Source organism: Bos mutus, chromosome 8 (assembly GCF_027580195.1).
Source record: "Bos mutus isolate GX-2022 chromosome 8, NWIPB_WYAK_1.1, whole genome shotgun sequence".
Lineage (NCBI taxonomy): Eukaryota > Metazoa > Chordata > Mammalia > Artiodactyla > Bovidae > Bos > Bos mutus.
In genome coordinates this window covers 96,891,395-96,909,670 of record NC_091624.1, presented here as the reverse complement: position 1 = coordinate 96,909,670, position 18,276 = coordinate 96,891,395, and the positions used below count along the sequence as shown (strand labels likewise).

Here is an 18,276-nt window from a genome sequence, read left to right as displayed (position 1 = left end):
CACCAACTGCCTGAGTCTACCCAAACCCGTGTCCATTGAGTCGGTGATGCCATCCAACCATCTCATCCTCTGTCGTCCCCTTCTCCTCCTGCCCTTAATCTTTCCCAGCATCAGGGTCTTTTCAAATGAGTCCGCTCTTTGTATCAGGTGGCCAGAGTACTGGAGCTTCCACTTCAACATTAGTCCTTCCAATGAACACCCAGGACTGATCTCCTTTAGGATGGACTGGTTGGATCTCCTTGCAGTCCAAGGGACTCTCAAGAGTCTTCTCCAACACCACAGTTCAAAAGCATCAATTCTTCGGTGCTCAGCTTTATTCGCAGTCCAACTCTCACATCCATACATGACCACTGGAAAAACCATAGCCTTGACTAGATGGACCTTTGTTGGCAAAGTAATGTCTCTGCTTTTTAATATGTTGTCTAGGTTGGTCATAACTTTTCTTCCAAGGAGTAAGTGTCTTTTAATTTAATGGCTGCAATCACCATCTGCAGTGATTTTGAAGCCCATAAAAATAAAGTCAGCCACTGTTTCCACTGTTTCCCCACCTATTTTTCATGGAGTAATGGGACCAGATGCCATGATCTTCGTTTTCTGAATGTTGAGCTTTAAGCCAACTCTTTCACTCTCCTCTTTTACTTTCATCAAGAGGCTCTTTAGTTCTTCTTCACTTTCTGCCATAAATGTGTAGTCATCTGCATGACTGAGGTTATTAATATTTCTCCTGGCAATCTTTATTCCAGCTTGTGCTTCCTCCAGCCCAGCGTTTCACATGATGTACTCTGCCTATAAGTTAATAAGCAGGGTGACAATATAGAGCCTTGACATACTCCTTTTCCTATTTGGAACCAATCTGTTGTTCCATGTCCAATATAACTGAGTCACTTTGCTGTACAGGAGAAATTAATACATTGTAAATCAACTATACATAAAAAAATAGTAATTCATTTTAGGAAGGCCTTAACTCCATCTAAGTCTTTAGTAAATGTAACTATTTTTATTTAAGTGTCACTCAGCGAATACAATTGCTAAATGGATTTGAAATGTCCTCAGAGAGAAAAATCTACTAACAATCTCCCAAGAGAAACTAACTTGAGTGCCAGCAGGAGGCAGTGTCAATAAGTAGAAGTACAGGACTTGGAATCAGAAGACTTGAATTCTACTTCTGTCTCTTATGACTAATGTGTCACTTTTGAAAAGCTCTCTTATTTATCTAAGGCTCAGTGTTGAATTCAGTAAAGTGGGGAAATTTAATATCTACCTACTCTATCCTTGGGTTTAAAACCTGACTACACCTAGGTTTAAGCTTTGGAAAAAGAAACAAAAAAAAACTTTCAGGTGCTAAGTAAATGTCAGGCATTGTAACACTTGATATGGAGGTAAATGAAATGATGTATTTGAAGAATACCTGGAAAACTTCCACGTGTGCTGTGTCCTGTGCTCACTGGTGTCCATCTCTGTGACCCCTACAGTCCTGGCAGGACTGTAGCCCTCCAGGCTCCTCTGTCCATGGGATTTTCCAGGCAAAGATTACTGGAGTGGGTTGCCATTTCCTCCTCCAGGGACTCTTCCTGACCCAGGATTTGAACCCCTGTCTACCTGTGTCTCCTGCATTGCAGGTGGATTCTTTATCACTGAGCCATCAGGGAAGCCCTTGCAACTTTCATAATGAAGCATAAATTTTTATATGTCTTTGATGAGAAGATTTTTTTTTTCTGGGGGACGTATTAGCTAGTGTTTTGAAAGTAAAAATTAAATTTATGTATACATATTTCAGATGATTTTCTCAAAGTTATCATTAATATGGCACAAACTGGCAACTTCCCTAAGTGTTCCCATGGTTGACTCCCCCTCTTCAGGCAGGAGTTGTGGGTTCAATCCCAGGTCTGGGAACTCAGATCCCACACATAGGGGGTGCAGCCAAAACTTAAAAATATGGTACAAACACTGTGATGCTTACTGTTTAAGAATAGAATAAAAGGAAGAAAAGTCAGGTATTTTTGAATAGTAAAGTTTAAATGGAGTCCCTGTATTTTTGTTTTGTTTTTAGCGTTCTCTATTTCTGAATTTTTCTTCTTCTTGTGTTTAATTTACATAGTAGCAATTGTCTTTGTTTTCCCTAGGTCAGTTACCCAGTTTTTCTGAACTCAACTGTGAGGTCAATTACCCAATTTCTGTGAACGCTTTAAAAATATTTAGCTTTTGAAATGTTAAATCGTTGGTTTGATTTGTGCAGTGGGACCCAAAACTACTATAATACCTTAGTTTTTACAATGGAATTTACCCAGAAATGCTGATAGTCCATTAGTCCTATTTTATTTTAGTGATTTAAATGCTAATTGTATTGTTTATAGGTTATTTTCACCAGTTGAATTAGTAAGGACGTAGATTGTAGATATTAAATGATTCATTGACTTGAATAAAACTTTAAAAGCCCACAGAAATAATTATGTGCCCTTTTGATAAAATATGAGACCTGCTAGGATAAAATATGAATAAATTTTGTGGCTTTTGTAAATGTGTTCAGCAGTTAATGTAAGAACAGCTCATCTTTCCGGGTCACAAAGATAAGTCAAATACCATTTCCTTCCTTTGAATTTTAGTGTCATTGTCAATATAAACTATGAATGTATTTCTCTAATAATATTAGTAAGTCTAAATGCAAACCTGGGAACTTGGACTTGGAAACAAATTATCTTTTGCAGGTATAATAGAACATAATATCAGATTGTCTCTAAAGAGAGAATTGTTGTCTTTACAAAAGTCATAACCAAATTTTAGTGTAACAGAAATAAATGGAAAAATCTAAGATTCCTAGCACATTTCAATTTCTAGGTGTAGCACTAGAGAGTTTTTGAAATGGATTCTAAATTGGACTGCATAAGAGGATTTTGTGTCTTCATACTATCCCATTCTATAATAATGTAACCATGGTTAGCTGCAAGATATCTATCTAGTAGCCAGCATGAAGGGAAATAATTAGCATAAAAACTGTATTGCTCCTGGTGTACCAGGGGACGCAAAAACAGTGCCTTGTGATAAATGTTGATTTTTGAAATGTGGGGCTTCATTTATCAAAGGGAAATAACCTTTATCTTCTTAGCTATTGTTTTTACTCGACTTTTCTATAATAATAACTATTTGTATATATGATAATACATTAAATAGATTATATGTTTTGTATATATATCTATATACCTTATATACTATATGCTTTATACATTATACTTTATATATATATACACTACACAATATATATACTCTACATAGATATTCTATACTATCAGTCTATAAAGCAGTCTTTAGACCATGCGAAGATATGTCTTTGACTGTCACCCATTGGTTGAGCATATGATGATGGATTGCAGATAGCTTCTCTGTAAGATTTGCCTTCAATTTTATTTGCAGGTAAATACTAAAACCCTAGCTTTGGTCTTAATTATGTAAATTCATATGAATTAACACTCAGATATTTACTGATGTTAAAGTGATTTTTACTATAATAGGATATGATAATGTATGTGAATAGGTCTTTGTTCTGAAGAATCTTGTGATCTTGTTAAACAGAGAAGGCAAAAGTGGGTGGCAATCTAACAATAAGAAAAGAATAATTTATCAACTTATTCAGAATTTTTTGTTAAATATCTGTTGTTTGCAAGACTTTGCACAGTAACAATGCTAGAGTTGTGTTACCAGGCACTTCAAAATAGGGTGAAGTGAGAGTGGCCTGGGAAGAAGTCATAAAAGGGGAGTAAATTGGTCTAAGTAGAATATAAATGCGGAGAAGGCAATGGCACCCCACTCCAGTACTCTTGCCTGGAAAATCCCATGGACGGAGGAGCCTGGTAGGCGGCAGTCCATGGGGTCGCTAAGAGTCGGAAAGGACTGAGTGACTTCACTTTCACTTTTCAGTTTCATGCATTGGAGAAAGAAATGGCAATCCACTCCAGTGTTCTTGCCTGGAGAATCCCAAGGATGGGGGAGCCTGGTGGGCTGCCGTCTATGGGGTCACACAGAGTCAGACACAACTGAAGCGACTTAGCAGCAGCAGAATATAAATGTACGATAGATGTATAATGTCACTAAGAATTGAAGTAATGCAAATTAATACAAGAGTGAGATAGTCTTGCTAATGAGTTGGGACAAAAGATGAAGCACTGATAGATTCCATTTGTTGTTAATGAAGTTGGGAAATAGAGCTTCGTATAGGTAATTGGAGATATTATAAACTGGTTTACCCCAGGTGGCTCAGTGGTGAGGAATCCGCCTGCCAATGCAGGAGATGCAGGTTTGATTCCTGGGTTGAAAAGATCCCCTGGAGAAGGAAATGACAGCCCACTCCAGAACTTTTGCCTGGAGATCCCCTGTACAGAGGATCCTGGTGGGCTGCAGTCCATGGGATTGCAGAGTCAGACACAACTGAGCAAGCAAGCAAGCACACATTACCCCCCTAAGGGGGTGAAATTTAAATACCTATTATATTAAAAATGTTCATAATAGTTGGCTTTGAAGGCCCTCTTCTAAGAATGTATCCTCAAAAATAATGTCATGAATTTGTAACAATATATTATATACATACAATAAGAAATGTATAACCTGAATGGCTTCAAAACTTTAAAAAAATTGTTTTTATAGTTAAAGTCTTTCTGTACCAAGTCACCTGGTGAATAGGTGAATAGTCATCTGGTGAATAGACAAAATGAACTGTAGGCATGCCACAGAATAATATTCAGCAATAAAAAGGGATGGAATACCAATGCATGTTACAGCAGAGATAAACTTCAAATACATTATGTTGAATGAAACAAGACAGACACAAAAGACTACATTGATGCTTCTGTCTATATAAAGTATCTAGAAAAGCAAATCTACTGAATTCAAAAGTGGATTGGTATTTTCCTGACACTGGAAGTGGAGATGGTGAAAGTGAAAGTGTTAGCTGCTCAGTCCTGTGTGACTCTTTGCAACCCCATGGACTGTAGCCATGGGGTATCTCTGTCCATGGAATTCTCCAAGCAAGAATATTGGAGTGAGTTGTCATTCCCTTCTCCAGGGGATCTTATTTACCCAGGATCTTATTGACTGCAGGTAGACTCTACCATCTGAGCCACCAGAGAAGTCCTAGGAGCAACCAGGAAACACCGCAGAATGGATCTTTCAGGGTCATGCAGCTGTCTCATAACTGGATTGTCATGATGGTTGCATAAATCTGTAAATTTACTAAAAATCATTGAGTCACTCACATAAAATGAGTACCTTCAATGGTATATAAGTTGTATCTCAATATGGCTGTTAAAGAATATCTGTAATTCAAAACTAATACTTCAGAGGCTCTTAACAAAGTAAACCTCAGCAACAGATCACTAATAAAATCTGAACATTTAAGGAAGGAGTAATGCCGATTCTACACAATCTTTCCCAGAAAATTACAGATGGAGGAACACTTTCCAACTTAGATTCTAAGAGACCAGCATCACACTGATACCAATATCATGAAAAGACATTATAGAAAAGAAAGCTACAGACCAATATCCTTCATGAACATAAATATAAATAGTATTAACGAAACTTTACACCAGATTATGAGAAGGGTTCATCTCCAAAATACAATGTTGGTTTAACATTAGAAAATCAATCACTATAGTATACCATATTAATAGAGTAAAAAAAGAAACATAAAGTTATATGATCATTTCAATATATGCTACAAGAAGTTTTTGACAAAATCTAGCACTTAATAAAATTTCCTATCAAATATTGAGATATAAGGGACATTCAACTTCAATACAGTGCATCTCCAATAAGCCTATGGCTGATATGATACTTAATGGTGAAAGACCAGATGCTTTTCTACTAATCTTGAAAACAAGGCAAGAATGTCTGCTCTCATTTCTACCCAACATAATGGAAATTCTAGGCACCAAGTGAAACAAGAAAAAGACTCCAAAAGGTGGACAGTTTGTAAAGGAAGAAGCAAAACTCTTGAAATGCATACTTATTGAAGAATTGAAAAAACATCCATATATTCCCTAGGAACATAGTTATATAAACTTTGAATTGCTCCTACAATGAATTCTACATTGCGTGTTGAGCAAGAAGGTAGATGGAATGTTACAGATCTTTATAGTGAGATCTTCAAGATACATTGTTGAGAAAATGTGAGTGTAATAGAACAATACTTGGTCAGTGATTGACTGATTAATTTAACAGGTACTTTTTATATACTTCCTCTGTTTTAAGCACTGGTGTGCTGCTGCTAAGTCGCTTCAGTCATAGGCCGTGGCTAATAACATTGTCTGTATAAAGGGGACAAATAAAATCTTACTTTTGATAGTAAGGTATCTTACTTTTCCATATTGCAGGCCAATATGGAAAATAACATATAAGACAGAGTAAGAAACTAAATATTTCATGAAAATTTGTGTTCTATGCATTTGGAAACTAAGCAGAATGTCACAGATTTACCTATGAGGGTTGGAGGAGGGACAGGAAAATTTCTCCAAGATGTGTGTGGTACCTAGTGAACACTTAGTACAGAACTTGTAAAATAATAGACTAATCCATAGTGTTCTTTCCTACTTCACTTTATTTCTCCTCATATCTAATAACTCATGTATCCATCATCTGAGGAATACATACTATACATTGCTATCATCTGTATCATTTTCATTTCCCCTGTATTGTTACATTCTTTACTGTCTTGGAATAATTTCCTTATCAACAGCATTTTTGAGCACCTACTATGAATAAATGCATCATATGCAGTGCTAGGGATACATTGTTGCTTAAGGGCATATCCTCATTCATTTCTCTAATTGAAGCCCTTTTCTACATAAATGATTTTAAATGTTTTTTCATTTTTTATGATTATAGAAGTAAAACATTCACATCATAAATAATTGAATGTTACAGAAACACATAATTTACAGGGTGAAAGAGCTTCCTGGAACTCTCTTTTACCCAAGGTTTTGACAAAGTCCGAAAGGTGCCTTGTAGAAGAAATGAGAGAAGAGGGAGGCTGTGTGTTGTGTGGGTGAGAGACAAGAGGATTAAGTGGTTAGAGACTAGAATAAGCTTGAGAACATAGATATCAAATGGAAATTTTTCAAGCACGATGTTGTACAATTAGCCCTTGGTTGTACAATTAGCACTAGGTTTGCACTGAATTGGTCCACTTATGTGCAGATATTCTTCAGTAGTAAACTCTGCAGTTCTGTACTATCCAAGGTTGGTTGAACCTTCATCCACAGAAGCAGAACTGAGGATACTGAGTCCATGAATATGGAAGAACTGTTGATACAGGGGGCTGACTGTAAGCTGTTCAGGTTCTCAACTGCACAGAGGATGGGTGCTCCCAACCCTCTAGGTGTTGAAGGGTCAGTACTGTGTACAAGGTCCTGCTTCTGCTGACCAAAATCACACAAGTCTTAGTAACTGGAATGTGATTGGATTCCTGGGAGAGGTTGATAACAGCTTGTTTTTGTGTCAGAGGTGGGGCAGCAATGCAGATAAGCCACCATGTGTGGACAACAGTATACTAGCAGATATATGCATTTCAGATGCCCCTCCCTCGGATTTTTCCATCAGTGGCTTTAACTGTCTCATCCATTTATTCATGTATTGGATATATGCCTTCCAATCTATCCCTTCCAAGTAATTGTTTAACATATCCTTAAGATCTAGGGCTCACAACAGGTTATCTTGCCTTTCTGTACATGACTTTTAATTGATATTTTTCATTACTTTTCATAAAACTCATTCTAATTAACTGGTACAGATGGATGACACTCCATCGCCCTTTTTTCTTAAAGAACTTTTTAAATGAAATTACTGAAAAGCATTTTAGAACATATGCGTATATTAGTGATCTTATTTTTGTAGGTGCCAAAATTAGGAAGGAAGCACTTCTGGTTGGTTCTGTATTCAGGACTCTTACAGGGTACTGTATAACTCTGAATAAAATATAGAGTATCTTTGTCAGAGAAACCGTATAAATCACCATTGGAACAAAGTGCATTTTGTCAGTCATTATTCTTAAAAATATTTATAAATAAAATTGATGAAATAATGTGAAATAGGAAATGAAATAAATTCTGTTTGTGTTTGTAGGTGCTTATATAGCCTAGACAAATACTTAGGTCTTGGTGATTGTTGAGAAGAGGTACATTGGACTGTCCTATGGGATGTGGAGCTTCTGCTCCTGTTTGTCCATATGTGGGAGCAGTGACTGTTGATTTTGTGGAGGAATTAGGGGAACAAAGATTAAAGTGTTTCCATCTGGTTCAGTAAGGAAGATTTGGTGATTATGTTAATGTAAATTTCAGGAGAGGATGTGTAGTTTGATGCAATAGAAATTAATGATGCAAAATTATAGCTTTAGAATATGGACAGTAGTCAAATGTTTTGTCACTAGTAATGGTGCAAAACTATGGAGAAGTTATTTGCATTTTGGAAGGTGCTTGTCATCCATCTTTCCATTTAGCTGTCCTTGTGGGAGAAGAGAGAGTAGCTAGATATCCAGTGTACTAATTGTTTTATAAGAATGAAGGGCTAATGAATTTAAGAATTCATACTGAGTTCTGATATGTTGGAAACGATATTTAAAAGTAAAATAATGTAGTGCTGTGCTGTGCTTAGTCCATCAGTCGTGTTTGACTCTTTGCGATCCCATTGACTGTCGCCTCCTAGGCTCCTCTGTCCATGGGATTATCCAGGCAAGTATACTGGAATGAGTTGCCATGCCCTCCTCCAGGTAAATTATATAGTACTTACTGATAAAACCTTTCCATTTTTTATATATCTCCCTACATTTGCACATAGGGATCCCTCCAACTGAAACTAAGCAGAATATCTGGACAAGCTCCTATTTGTCCTTTAAAACTAGCCTTGTGTCTTACTCTCAATAAACCATTCCAGAAACTCTGGAAAACATGTAATCTCTAAATTTACTAACTTACATTATTATATGTATTTTTAAAATATTACTTTTATTCACTCTCCAGTGTATCTTTTCAAATCATGTGGTTCGTGAGGGTAAAAATTATATTCATCATTGTTTTTTAAAAATAATCTAGAATATAGGCAGTTCTTATTGAATATTTTTGGAATGAATTGAAATGTGATTTTATAATACTTAGAAAGTTTTAATATATCCAAATCCAAAACTTTCATAAGGCAGATAGCATGCAATGAACAAAGGTTTGAAAGATTTGGTTTCAAATTCTGACTCTGCCATTGACTGCTAATTAATGCATCTCAAGCAATCTGTTAATCCCATGAGATGTTAGTTTCCTTAGGTAAAACAGGTGTAATAACACCTTTCTACCCTGCACATCTTATGTAGAGTTTATGATAATAGAATAGATAAGGGGTGAAAATAAACTTGTATACTCAGTGCCTATACAATTGAAGTCATTTCTGTATTAAACATATATATTTAAAAGCCATTGATAAAATAATCTCAAATGCAGTAATGTATATCATCTTTATATAAGAATGGAGGTTTTTGTACAGAAAAGCAAAAACAAATCAATTTTAAATTCATTTCTTTCTATTGTATTTTATTCTTCTTTTATTATGACATAATTTTTTCAAATTTTCATATCAAATGCATTTTATAGATTAAGAAACAAGGGTAGCAATACATGTCAAATAATTGCAGTTTAAAATCTGGTTATAGATGGAGCAGTTGATAACCTGCATATAGTCCTTTAGACTTGGATTGAAGATTGTTGAACAACTCATTTGACTCCAAATAAGCACTGATTTTTATCCTGTCTTCAAATTACAACCAGTTTGCATAGAATATCAGTATTTTAGTCTTTCATTTTGTATATTTGACCTCTTCAAACACTTATATCCTATTTTCTCCTGTTATACCTTCTAGATCACTGACAGAAATTGAAAGAGCAAAAATTTACTGATTTAATGGTAGTTTGTATCCGGGAGATCCACTGTATACATGTTCTGATAGTATAAGGGGTTATCACTCTTTGCCTAAATCTATTTTGTTGGAAATAATTATGTTTTTTGTCTCTGCCCAGCATTTCTATTTGGCCAGTATTAGAGTCTAATCAGATTTTCTGCCATTCATTTTGCTCTGATGGAGCATTTTCCTAGGTGTTTTTGACTTAAGTTATATTCTCACAGCATTTTTATCTTTAATTTTGGTTTCATGTATCTGGAAAAAACTCTAGGGTAGTTTAGCCTAATTTCTAATTTTTCTTCCATTTCTGTAATAGCTTTTTATCTTAATGTTTCTGAGATTCTTTTGGTTATATATGATGTTTTTCCTCTGATTTTCAAAAAGTATTTTGATAGTTTTGTTTTTATTTGGATTCACTTGGCAGTTTTTTTTTCATTTTCTTTCTGACTTCACTGTTCACAGAAGCTGTATCCACCCAGCACAAACATTTTTTTTTTCCATGTGTGTGTTTCTTGTTTAAGCAAGTATTTATCTCCTTGAAGGAAATGGCAACCCACTCCAGTGTTCTTGCCTGGAGAATCCCAGGGACGGGGGAGCCTGGTGGGCTGCCACCTCTGGGGTCATGCAGAGTCGGACACGACTGCAGTGACTTAGCAGCAGCAGCAGCATTTATCTCCTTTTTCTTTCCGTTCAAATCTATTTGGTGGGGCTAATCCTTTTCTTGCTTGTAAAGAATACCTCAGATAGGTTTCATATCTTATTTACATATTGTTAGAAAATAAGCCTTTTGTTCAGTCAGTAAGTTGTGTCCAACTCTTATGTGACCCTGTAAATTGTAGCCTGCCAAGCTCCTCTGTCCATGGGATTTTCTAGGCAAGACTACTGGAGTGGGTTGCTATTTCCTCCTCCAGGGGATCTTCCCAACCCAGGGATCAAACCTCCTTGTCCTGTGTCTCCTGCATTGGTGGAGGATTCTTTACCACTAAGTCACCTGGGAAGTCCTTTAGAAAATCAGTGCTCTGTGACTACATCTAATAACTTGAATAGTCTCACTTCTGTTATATTCTGTTCATTTAATAAGTCCTAAATTCATTTGGTCAGAGAAGGCAATGGCACCCCACTCCAGTACTCTTGCCTGGAAAATCCCATGGACGGAGGAGCCTGGTGGGCTGCAGTCCCTGGTGTTGCTAGGAGTCGGACACGACTGAGTGACTTCACTTTCCCTTTCCCTTCCATGCATTGGAGAAGGAAATGGCAACCCACTCCAGTGTTCTTGCCTGGAGAATCCCAGGGACAGGGGAGCCTGGTGGGCTGCCGTCTATGGGGTTGCACAGAGTCGGACATGACTGAAGCAACTAAGCAGCAGCAGCAGCAGCAAATTCATTTAGTAATGAAGTTTTCCCTTACCTTAGCCTGGCCAGTTTGATGTTGGCCTCTTGTCATGGAGAATAAATGGGAGTTGGGCAGCCTCTCCTGTGTTTCTTCAGGTTGACTCCCATGCTTTTTGCCCTGTTCAAGTAGGCTGTCTCTGGCTCCTCTAGGGATATATCTCAGAAAAGTAGAAGAGGTAAAGGTGAGGTCTGAGTTGATTGACAGGAATGCAACCTCAGATAAACTTTCTCTGGACTTGGTGGATGCTGTGTTCACACACCAATGGCGTGGTAGACACTAATATCAGTCGTCTAAGCTTTCTGTGCCTCCTGGGCACATGGTAGGACTGAGCTTTCTTACTTTCATGTGATTGGGCAGGGCCGCATGCCAGTTCTGAACAAGAAATAGTGAGCAGAAGTGACAAGCGTCACTCAGGCTGAGCTGGCATGAGAATCTCCTGCGATCTTTCTTTTCCTTCTGACTCTGCAGTCACCAATGTGAGAGATGGTGCTGTTCCTCAGCTTAAATCATTGGATACTTCAATGAGAAGAGCCAGCCTCTGTCCATCACTGATATACCGTACCATGTTTCATGAATAGCAAACTAATCTTTGTGGTTGTAAGCTACTAACACTATGGAGATGTTTGTTACCACAGTGTAACTTAACCTGTCTAAACAGAATACCTATTGGAACTGTTTAACTCCATTTGCTATGACCCAGGAAATGCATTTCCTCTGGATGGCTGCATTATATTTCTCTCTTGGTTCCTAGATATTCATTCCCTCCATTGAGACTACATCATCTTTCTTTGCATTCTTCTTGGGCAGGATTTAAAATATCTTTTAACAGCTCTGGTGTTCTGGAAACATTAACACCATCTTGCCTCTCCCAGGGAAAGTGTAGCCAGCATCACTCTCTGCTTCAGGATCTTAGCTTATCACTTATTAATTCAATCTATGGCCACCTGCTGCGAAGAGCCAACTCACTCATAAAGACCCTGATGCTGGGAAATATTGAGGCCAAAGGAGAAGGGAGCAGCAGAGGATGAGAGGTTAGATAGCATCACTGACTTGCTGAACGTGAGTCTGAGCAAACTCTGGGAGACAGTGGAGGACAGGGGTCTGGTGTGCTGCAGTCCATGGGGTTGCAAAGACTCAGACATGCATAGAGACTAAACAACAAAAACAATGAATGGCTTAAAAATACTCAGCGACACAAACTGTGCTCTGGAACATACCCTACAAGAATGGTTTCAGAACAGCATGTTCTAAGATTCAAATCAGACATTAACTGTTATGTCCCTCAAACATCAATGTATTCATTTCAAGCTTTTGAAAATGTTTCCTTAGAACTTCATCAAGATTTGAGGTGAGGAGCTGGTGGTAGGATTTACAGCATATGAACAACTGAAAAAGAAATTTTCTCTACCTAGTTTCCAACCTTTTTGACCATGTAAACTTCAAGAGATGTTGGCTCACAAAACTTATTTTGAGTTTCTTTGCACGTTCTGCATAGACAACCGAGCACTTCCATTAACTGAAGTGCACGCAGAAAATGTCTCATTTAACTTAGAAAATGTCTCTAAAACCATTGTTGTAGGGTATATTTCAGAAGGGGCTCCCCAGGTGGCTCAGTGGTAAAGAATCTGCCTGAGAATGCAGGAGACGCGGAGTTGATCCCTGGGTAGGGAAGATCCCCTGGAGAAGGAAATGGCCACCACTCCAGTATTCTAGCCTGGAGAATCCCATGAACAGAGGATCCTTGTGGGCAACAGTCCATAGGGTTGCAAAAGAATGGGACCTGACTTGGTGACTAAACAACAAATATTCCAGAAAATTATTAGATCATAGTGTATTCCATTCAGTATTTTTTAAATCCTTCATAAATTGGATTAAAAATACATTTGCCTACAAATGCAGTTGTAGGCTCTCTGAAGAAATCTCAAAATGACTTTTGGGAAGCTGTGGTGAGTTAACTATTTTTTTGTTAAAAGCAATATTATGCTATACATAAATAGTGTAAATTCACTCACTCTTATTAAAGCTATTTTGTGTTTCTGCAAGTGTTGCTCAGTGGAATTTACCGAAGAGAATTAAGCAAAATGTATTTATTACTGCTATTTTAAGAGAACTTTTTACTAAAACTGATGCTGTCAGTCACTGCACATATATTCTAAAAGATTGCTTGGCTAAAACAGTGAATCAGTCTTTTAGACTGATTACTTATGTGGTAAATAATATGAAGCACTCTAGGATTTGAGAAGGGAAAGACAGTGAAACTCTACAAAAGCATAATGCATATAATATATTAATCACATTACCCACAGTTCACTATAAAGTTTTAAACTTAAGGAAACCATGAAACGAGGTGCTGCAATTTGTTACCCTGAATTGGAACATTAAAATATTTTGGTTAGCAAACAGACAATCATCCTAGTGTCTAAGAAACTCTGTGAGTATTGTTATTTTATCTATTATTATTATTTTTATTGTCTGATTCACAGTTCTTCATGTGACAAGTATATTATCACATTTTAAAGATGTGAGTCAAATGGATGAACAGAAGTAGAAATTTTAATAGAAAGTATTTTGGGACTGTTACCTCATGTATTTGGGGATGAAGAATGATTAACAGTTGATCAATTTTAGCAGTTTAAGAAAGTAACATTTTCCTACTCTAGTTCAGACTGGGTTATTGTACGGCTGGTGATTATGGGCTTCCCCGATGGCTCAGTGGGAAAGCATCTGCAGGAAACTCAGGTTTGATCCCTGGGTTGGGAAGATCCCCTGGAGGAGGAAATGGCAACCTGCTCCAGGATTATTACCTGGAGAATCCCATGAATAGGGGAGCCTGGTGGGCTACAGTCCGTGGGGTCACAGAGAGTTGGATGAGACTGAGCAGGTACACATAACACATGTATACGATTGATAATTATACAATTTTAAGTTACTGTTTTCTAGAGAATGCATCAATTTAAGCTATGTATTTCTGAGTACCAGATGTTTCTTTTCAGTGTTTGTAGAGTGTGACATATTTTTATGTACAGAGGATTCAGTGTTAGAACTGGACACTGCCACCATCTGGTGGCCTTGTAAAATTCCATCACTTCAGTTTGCAGCCTAAGCTTTCGGGGTCATCCATCAAAACAGCTTAAAGTGAGCTCAAATGGACTTGGAGGAAAATAAAAGGAAAGGACAGAAGGAGGGTGGGTAGATAAGCATTTGTATTGCCAATTACAGCTGCATATTCTTTACAACTCCTGGTAATCAGTAGAAGATTGAATTACCCATCAGGAAATGATAATGAGTAATTGTGAGGAAGGTTGCATGGTGATGTCGGATGAACACATTGGTTGTGTGCAGTCGCTCAGTTGTGTCCAACTCTCTGTGGCCCCATGGACTGCAGTACATCAGGCTTTCCTGTCCTTCACCATCTCCCAGAGCTTGCTCAAACTCATGTCCACTGAGTTGGTGATGCCATCCAATCATCTCGTCCTCTGTCATCCCCTTTTCCTCCTCCCTTAAATCTTTCCCAGCTTTGGGATCTTTTCCAATAAGTCAGTTCTTCACATCAGGTAGCCAAAGTATTGGAGCTTCAGCTTCAGAATCAGTCCTTCCAAGGAATATTCAAGGTTGATTTCCTTTAGGATCGACTGGTTTGATCTCCTGCTGTCCAAGAGATTCTCGTCTCCTTCAGCACCACAGTTCAGAAGCATTAGTTCTTCAGTGCTTAGCCTTCTTTATGGTTCAGTTCTCTCATCCATACATGACTACTGGAGAAACCATAGCCTTGACTATACAGATCTTTATAGGCAAAGTAATGTCTCTGCATTTTAATATGCTGTCTAGGTTTGTCATAGTTTGTTTGTTTGTTAGTTTTCCCAAGGAGCAAGAATCTTTTAATTTCATGGCTGCAGTTGCCCCTCAGGTATTTTCTTACTTGTGACATCTTTCAGATTCCTCTCTACCCTAACCCAGAAAACTAGACATTTTTTCCTTCCATCCAGAAAATTGTGTGCATACTATGCTTTCGCCCTCAAATTGTCTGTATGCACTTTTATAGCCTTTGCATTGTTTTTTTAGTTACTTTAGGTGAATCTTTTATCCCAGATTAGACCATGGGCTTTTTGAGGGCAAAGGCATTATAGATATCTTTTGCATGCCCAAGTGCTAGCACATAAGCATGTGTTCAGTTTTCTGTCAACATAGTGGTAGAATTTAGGAGACTCTTCTATCATAGCAATAAATTTGGAAAGTAATAAGAAGAAACCATGACTTTTTGTTAGTGTGAGCATCTTCTTGTATCTTCAAAAAGCCTCAAACAAAAAGTTGCATAGGTTAAATATAATGAATGGATATATTAGAGATAATGGATAAGATGGTGATATTAGGAGAAAATAATAGGAATATTTCTTTAGTCTATAATAAATTAAAATATTTTATAATCTTTGGTACTGAATTATATATAAGAACTATAAAAGGATGTTTTTTATTAGTCAACTAAGTATATTCTAGGAACTAGGGAGGGCTTCCCCAGTGGCTCAGTGGCAAAGAATCTGCCTGCAATGCAGGAGCCACAGGAGAAGCAGGTTTGATCCCTGGGTTGGGAAGGTCCTCTGCAGGAGGGCTTTGCAACCCGCTCCAGTATTCTTGTGAATCCAATGGACAGAGGAGCCTGGTGGACTACAGTCCATAGGGTTGCAAATAGTTGGACATGACTGAGCACACACACACACACAAAACTAGGGAAGGACAGAAAATCAAGTCTTTTATGAAAATTGGAAGTTTTGTGGATAAAAAGCATATATAATTGAATGCTAGACAACATTCTCCTGATTGAAAGGAGTTTGTTACAAGATGCTCCGAAAGTTCCAAAGAGCTAATATAACTTGATAGCTCAAAGCAGTTTTGGGAACAGGGTCAGGATCATTAAAGACCAAATAAATTGAATCACAATGTATTCTAAAGTTGTAAAGTATCAATATTTTTCTCCAGTCTATTTTAAATTGAGTTTTCTCATCTAAACTGGAGCTCATGGAAATGATTTGAATGATTTTAGCTTCTAAATTCTTCCAAGTACGTTGGGTAACTAGAACTATGCTAGATGCAGAAGAATTAACTTATTACATCCAATGAGTCTTTAGGGTATTAGAGTTACCTGAGTCTAAATTATTGCTGAGTTAAGCATATGTATAGCTTCAGAAGATGCTCAATTTATATTTTTATGACCAAAATCTGCAAAGCAATAGATGTTCTCATGAATATTTGCCATCTGTGACTGAATCTTGGTATATTTAGTACCATACAATAAAGACTATCCAAATCAGATTTAGCTGTTTTGGTAGTAATTGAGATTTAATATGAACAAACTATTTTTTCATTTGAAACTTTATAAATCTTTGTCTAATCATTAATTCAAAATTTTCTAAATAGTTTTTAGGTAAAGATTAATATTTACTAATTAGTTAAATAATTCTGATATTAATTTTCCAGGTTATATGTTTTTATAAAGAAAATTTTGATTGATGTGGTTTCTTCTAACCTCCTAAGTTATTCAAGTCTATGTGGTATGGTTGGTACAGGTAGAGTTGTTTTGGTAACAATCACATTAATGTGGTCTTCGACCTACATTATTATTATTATTTTTTGACTGAGTCCAAGTGTGATCACTCAATAAAAGCTCTAAATAATGTGTTAAAAATTATGTATGTGCTGGAACAATTAGACATTCATAGCTAAAATATGAACCTTGAAGTAAAGCTTCTGCTGTTGCTGCTGCTAAGTCATTTCAGTCGTGTCCGACTCTGTACGACCCCATAGACGGCAGCCCACCAGGCTCCCCCGTCCCTGGGATTCTCCAGGCAAGAACACTGAAGTGGGTTGCCATTTCTGTCTCCAATGCATGAAAGTGAAAAGTGAAAGTGAAGTCGCTCAGTCGTGTCCGACTCTTAGCGACCCCATGTACTGCAGCCTACCAGGCTCCTCTGTCCATGGGAGTTTCCAGGCGAGAGTACTGGAGTGGGGTGCCATTGCCTTCTCCAGAAGTAAAGCTAACATCTCATATAAAAATTCACTCAAAATAAACAGTGGACTTAAATGTAAAACATAAAACTATACACCTTTTTGAGAAAAACATAGGGGAAAAAACTTCAGATTTATGGTGGGGTAAAGAGTTTTCAGACCTAACTCTAAAAATATGACCCATAAAATAAAAATGCATAAATTAGACCTCATCAATATTAAAATCTTTTGCTCTGCAAGTGAAGATGAAAATGTGAGTTACAGATTCAAGAAATATTTACAAGTTGTATATCTAATGAAGGACTCATATTTAGAATATATAAAGAACTCTCAAAACTCTATGGTAAAAACACAAACACCCCAGTTAGAAAATGAGCAAAAGATATGAAGAGACAATCCACCAAATTTATACAGATGGCAAAAGTTCGCATGAAAAGATGTTTAGCGTCATTAGCCACTACAGTCAAAGTGAAAGTGGCTCAGTCCTGTCCAGCTCTTTGTGACCCCGTGGACTATACAGTCCATGGAATTCTCTAGGCCAGAATACCGGAGTGGGTAGCCTTTCCCTTCTCCAGGGAATCTTCCCAACCCAGGGATGGAATCCAGGTCTCCTACACTGCATGTGGATTCTTTACCAGCTGAACCACAAGAGGGATATCACAATTAAAAACTCTGATAGATTGTATAAATAACATGAAATGCTAACAAGGAGCCAGAGAGATTGGATCACTCATATTTTATTGGCAGGAATATGGAATAGGTCAGATACTCTGGAAGACAGTTTCACATTTTCTTATAAAACTAAACATGGCTTTAATATAACACCCAGAAATTGCATTCTTAGGCGTTTATCTCAGGGAAATGACAATGTATATTCACAGAAAACCAATACACCAATTTATCCATGATAGCACCAAACTGAAAATAATTAGGTATTCTTCAATAGGTAACAAATTAAA

General features: G+C 37.2%; 1 protein-coding gene across 5 annotated transcripts in view; it reads left to right on the top strand.

Annotated features, from left to right (window-relative positions):
• Positions 1 to 18,276, top strand: part of LINGO2 (leucine rich repeat and Ig domain containing 2) — a 1,449,181-nt gene that overhangs the window by 5,513 nt on the left and 1,425,392 nt on the right. The window lies entirely within an intron of this gene.